The sequence below is a fragment of the Sceloporus undulatus genome, chromosome 9 (genome assembly GCF_019175285.1).
Source record: "Sceloporus undulatus isolate JIND9_A2432 ecotype Alabama chromosome 9, SceUnd_v1.1, whole genome shotgun sequence".
Classification (NCBI taxonomy): Eukaryota; Metazoa; Chordata; class Lepidosauria; order Squamata; family Phrynosomatidae; genus Sceloporus; species Sceloporus undulatus.
Window position 1 is genome coordinate 25,498,016 of NC_056530.1, and position 6,055 is coordinate 25,504,070.

Genomic DNA, 6,055 nt, shown 5'->3' on the forward strand with positions numbered 1-6,055 from the left:
CCAAAGAAAGAGGCAACAGGAGTGGAAACCAAAGCTGGCCAGAGAAGCCAGAAGCAAGCGCCATTGATGGAACCGCCATGACGCCATGGAAGCCCAACGGCAGCATTACGGTTATCGGCCATAAGCTCAGTTTAGGAAAAGCTGCCTGGACTTGGCAAAGCGAGGCCTTGGAAACATTGGCTGAAACTCAGTTATGGGAGCCAGGGTCTTTCTAAATGACATCATCTTGCAATGTCCAGGTTCACCCAGGGCTTTCTGGGATGTCACTCTTTATGGACACCTGTTTCACAATGGCGGAGCGACTGATGCTCCATGGGCACCAAAGTGTATTGAGGTGCTCCTCTGCCCACCTCCGGACACTGGCCAGGAACACAACAGGAGTGCCTGGCATGCCTCAGAAATGCACAATGCACATCCGAAGAGTATAATGTCCACTGGAAGTGTCTGAGGTGCACCAGACGTTCCTGACACAGTCTTCCTCTTTTCTTCCTGCCTTCCACCTTAGCAAGCATTTTCATGTTTTCTAATGGGTCTTGTTGTTTCATGGCACTGCCTGCCTTGCTCAGGCCTTGCAAAGTCAGGGCCGCTGCCCTCTCACAAGGGTTTCCTCTCTTTTTCCTCCTGCCTTCTTCCATTTGCCCCCTTTGCATCATCCTCTTTCCCCATTGATCTCCAGCCCTAAATAGCACAGGAGCAGAGCCATTTGGAAGTCTTTGGCCATTTGGTGAAACTTTTGCTTGGAAGCATCTGGCGTTTTCCAGATTTCCCAGACAGACACACAGACATCCACCAGAAGCCGGTCACATCCCAAGTGCATGGCAAGGGCGCAGTTCTCTGGGTTGAAATATGGCTGCTTGGCCTCCCCCGGAGGAGTCAGGCTTGGCCAGCCAGGCTCAGCGGATGAGTCATCTTTCAGAGAGACGATGGCGGCGACGATGACGACGGAGGAGCCCTGGGCACCGGAGCCAAGGCTGCGCTGGAGCTGACAAAATAAAACCCAATGCAAGGGGGAGGCAAAGAGAGGCCTCTGCATGCTTTCCGCTTTGCCATTCCTCCAACAGACCCACTTTGGCAGAGAAGGCCTGGGTTAATCCTGGGCCATTCCACATCCCCAGCTGCTTTCAAAATGCCCAGGCTTCTCTTGGCAGTTTCCCCCTTTGTCCTCAGTTCCAAGTGCAAAAGTAACTTGTCCTCGGAAACCTCATTGAGGTGGGAGGCTGTTCCTTGGCCAGATGTGTCCCGGTTTTCATCTGGGAAATATCAGATGCAGATGGCGGGTTGAGTATTGGATTATGCCTCTGAAGACCAGGATTCAAATCCCTGCCAGACCATGAGTCGCACACTCTCAGCCCCAGAAGACCATGCAATAGGGACACTTTAGGGTCACCATGAGTTGGAAATGACTTGAAGGCACCCAATGCAACCATGGGCCTTAGCAGAGATGCCAGAGGAGAAGCAAACTCCCTGGCATCCCCGTCCTCTTCCTCCACGTGGCACAGGAGGGTTGGGGAGGCCGCCGGGTGCCACTGAGGCTGCCATTTGCCTGTGGGCGGCATCGGCATCATCTCCACCATCATCCGCCATGTGCCTTCTCCCACCTTGGCTTTCTCTGCCGTGGGAGGGAGCGCGTTCTCACTTCTCCCCTGTTTGCTTTAGCATGACCCTTCATTAAACTCTGCTGTCTCTGCATCCCTGCGGTTGCCAGGGCGACGCGTGGTCTCCGTGGCAACCATGGCCACCTTATGTTCATTAATTTTAAGAAGGTTTTGCCGCCTAACGAATGGCATTGTTGGCAGCACCGGGCGCCAGGGCCCCAAAGGCAAAGGTGCCACCTCCATCCACAGAGGAAGGGTCCTGGATGGGCAAATCCCCCACAAGCCCCTCTGAGAGTGGGGCGCCCCAGCCCTCCATCTCCGGACCAAGTTCAAAATCCAGGTTTCCTAAAACTTAGGAGGTTGCTTTTTATCCTCTGTTCCCTTCCACTTTTGTAGCGTTTGCCCCTCTGTGTGAGAATTAACTCTGGCCAAAACATGCTCCTGTGTGGGGAACATCTTATTGCAACCTATGCTCCAGAAACATGCATCAATGGTAACATAAGGAAACAAAGCCAGAGCATTTCATATGTACATATATGCCCCCCCCCCCAGGAAGGGACTGGCTGCTCTCGGCAATGGAGTCAAACTTGCCCTGCAAAGGCCAGGGATGGCCAGGTCCCACCTGCAACTGGAGCGACTGGTCTTTCGGCTGCAAGGAACACCTGCGCATCGGCATCACATTGTCATTGAGGAGGCTGAGCAAAGCTCTTGAGAGAGCGGTCCTCAGGACCTCAGCTTCTGACTCAGTCGCATGATTCCTCCTCTTCTTCCCTGCTGATGCTCAGAGGCCCATCACACCTGGTCCCCCTCCGCAAGTGGCTCCAGCATTCTCCAGCGAGGAGGAGGAGGAGAGATGTGGCATGGATGCTCATGAGCAAAGAGCAGGAAGGTGCGCCAACTCAATCCCTATGGTAGTGCCAGAGAAGACAAGAATGGGGCTGAGGCTCAGGGTGCAAACCATCTCCCCTGAGAGCCATGCATCCCACTTGCTGCACCAAGGTGTCTTCAGGGGCAGCCCCACCCAGAATGCACTGCAGGGGTCTAATCAAGAAGTTACCAATCAATGACCCAGTCAGTCAATCACTCAGTTTCTCTCCCCCTTCATGCTCCCAGCGCATGAAAAGCCACAGATGGTGGACCAGCAGAAGCCAGCTCCAAGTGCTGGGCCTTTGGAGCCACCCGCCCGTGGAATGTGGGCCCCAGGAAGGCCTCAGAAGTTGAACCCAGCCCTGGGGAGGTTGGAAGAGGGTCCCACCCTCATGTCCAAGGCTTTGGCAGCTGGTGATTATGCTTGCAACAGGCTGGGAACAGCATTTTGGGGTGTGGGCTTTGGCTTTTGGTTCCCCTGCAAACGTTAATTATTTCTCCTTTGGGTTTTTGACCAGCCTTGGTTTGCTGGGAGGCCTTTTGGCAGCAAAGAAGACCCTCAGCCCCCAAGTCCATGACCGAAGGGCTTTCGACCCTTTCCCCCCAAACCGCTCCGTTGAAGCTGCCCAGTTTAAGGTTAGTCTGGCTTCCGAGCTGCAAGGAGTGTGCTTCGAATCAGCTCATGCCCCAGTTGCAGAAGCCAAGGAAGGAGAGGCTGGAAGGAGGGGGAAACTAGGCCAAGCTTAGCTGTGCGGCTGCTGGAGGTTGAGGAAGGAGGGGAGGCAGCTGGGAATCTGCAGCCCAGGCTCTGGATGATCAAAGGACGCATCTCCTAGGACCGTGAAGGAGAAGTGAAGGGCGGCCAGGAAAGAGGGAGGAAGGAAGGCAGGGAAAGGGAGCAGAGGGTGGGCAGACACCCCAGGCCCCCTCCCCATTCAATCCCCATGGGAAGACATATACCCATAATGCAGAGGGACCTGTAGAGATGCCCTCGTCCAGCCCTAGGTTGGTATAGGTTGGACTCTGTGCCCTCCAACACGTCTCTCCAAAAGGCATGTGGCCACGCAAGGCCAGAATGTGTTCAAAGGTCCCACAGAGCCACAAAAGAGGGTTCGCTCTCTCTCCTGGGAGCAACAATTCACTTTTAGAATAGGTTGAAGGCAGCCCCAGTGGTCTTCAACATCCCAAAACACCTTGTTTTAGAAACCAGAAGCGGACTTTGGGGGGGGGGGAGGTATTGGGGGCCATCTGTGGCATCTTATGGAAGAAAATGGGGTCCCCAGACCCACAGAAGTTGCTCAGCTTCCCAACCAGATAGACGGCTTTGACTTGCGATTTTGTACAGGCGAAGAAGGAGGACTCTAGTCTGGGCTGCTTAGACTGAACCAAACAAGCCCCAAAACTGGAAGGAAAGGCAAGCCAACCGGGTCTGTTTTCAGCGTCTCTCTCCCTTTCTAGCCATCACACCCCGGTCTCCCGTCTCCGTCAGGATTTCTATAGCAACAGCAGAAAACACTCACATGCAAGAGCAACAACACACAGCAGACAGTTGGCAAAACATTTGCTTCCCTTGCTCCGTGTGTCTTTGTGTGTGTGTGTGTGTGTGTGTGTATATATATATATATATATATATGAGTGTGAGAGAGAGACTATTCCCACTTTTCTCACCAGCTTCCAATGCTCTTCAGTCTCTCTCCATGGACAGCGCTGGCTTTTGCAAAAGCCTGCAAAGCGTTTCGCAAAAAGACGGAAAAGGGGGCCATTTCTAATCCTGGGACAACTTTAAAAAACCACCTCTTGCTTCCTTCGCCTCCGGCACATTTCACCGTCGCCCTGTCCTTTCCGTACCCTACTTTTCCCACTTCCATCCCACCCCAATCTGTCAGCATGCTTAAAATGCTTTATGCGCACACAGAAAGAACTGGGATGCATAACAAGGGGAGGGGAAAAGGCAAAGTGGAAGAGGAGCTATGTTGCTAAAGGGTGGCTGTTGTGTGGCAACTGGGGATGCTGCTCCCTTTTGCTTGGCATCAACACGCCGCCCCACGCGGCTGGCATGCACCCTCCAAGGGCCCACAAGTAGGAAGTGGGACCCACCTGGCCAAGCGACACCAGAGTGTGCCCAAAATGGCCGTCCTGCTTACCTCTCCGGAGGGCAGCCCCACAGGGCAGTATACCAAGGAATAGTCCAAAGGTCACACAATTCCAGGCGGTCAGTCACAGCAATGGACAGAGGCAAGAGCATAGTCACAAGGCAAGTCCAGGGGTCAGAGAACCAGTCAAGGAACCACAAGGCTGCTGCAACATTTCTTGTTGGCTGCAAAGCACCTCTGCAGCTGGAGGTCTTGGAAAAGGCCTCTGCTCCTCTCAGCCAAAATCTGTTAGCTCTCCTAACAGCAGACTCCTTGACCTGCCTTTGCTCCAAAGGTCCTGGCACCTGCAGCCTAGAGTTGTCCATGGAGGTTGTTTCTCCCTCTGCAGCAGCTTCCTGCTGAGCCTCCTCTGGGACCCCAGAGCCAAGCAGCCCCAGATTTGCCCCTGTCTCAGCCTCCTCCTCCTCCTCCTCCAGGCCTTCAGGCCTCTAAGTCAGGCCCAGGGCAGTCCAGGGCAGCGGCAAAAGGCATGAGCCAGGAAGGACAGACCAGCAGTTTGCCTTTGCCTGTGCTGGCTGGCAAGGACAGGACTCAATGGCCTCTTCTCCTCCTCCGTGGCAGAGAGACATGGACGTCTCCTGGGGCAGAGTTTGGGCTGTGTAGTGGGGCTGACCCCCACAACTTGGCTTCCCAGGGAACAAGGGCCTTGCTTCCCTCTTGGCTTCTATTTTGGCCAGGACAGGCAAAGTGGGAATCAATGGGTCACCTGTGGCCCCGGACCCTCTCCAGATTCCCTCCTTCTCCCCTACATTGGAGAGAAATCTTGGTGGCCACTGCTCTCTTAAATTTCATGGCTGCTCCTTTCTACTCAATGGCCATCGGTTGTATTTAGGAATCCATCTCAGTTCCTTCCCAATGAACAGAACTCAATGGCTCCTGGACCCCCAGGTGGCTCCCAACAACGTGATGCTTCTCAGATGGGTGCAAGGATCATCCTCCCTGTTTCCGCCTCCAAAATAAAGAGTTCTGTTCCCCCTCCCCAAAATGAATTTTTCCTCCAGCCCCCCAATTCCTGCCCTTGCCTGGTCTTTGCAAATCCACAGCAAATCCCTGTTTGGACGTAATTTGGTGAACCCACCAGACCCTCCTCCAACTGCCCTGATTCGCCATCTTGGCCACACTCAGATGCGGCTTGCGCACATGCGCCCTGGTTTCTGTGGGTGCAATATTAAGGTGCCAGTTATTTCCCTTCTTTCCCCAAAGAGTTGCTTACAGAGTAAATGGAAAGACAAGTAAAAGTGCATATTATCATTATTATCTTGTAAACGGCCGTGATCGAAGGAATGGCGGTATATAAATAAAATCTCATTCACTCATATAGCTAAAAAAAACATGCAAAAAGTTAGACTGAAATAATATTAAGCTCTTGGTTGAATTTAAAAGAGTCCCGAACATGGATTCAAAGGCATAGGTTTTGCAAGGTGATTGCCCTGCTGGGAC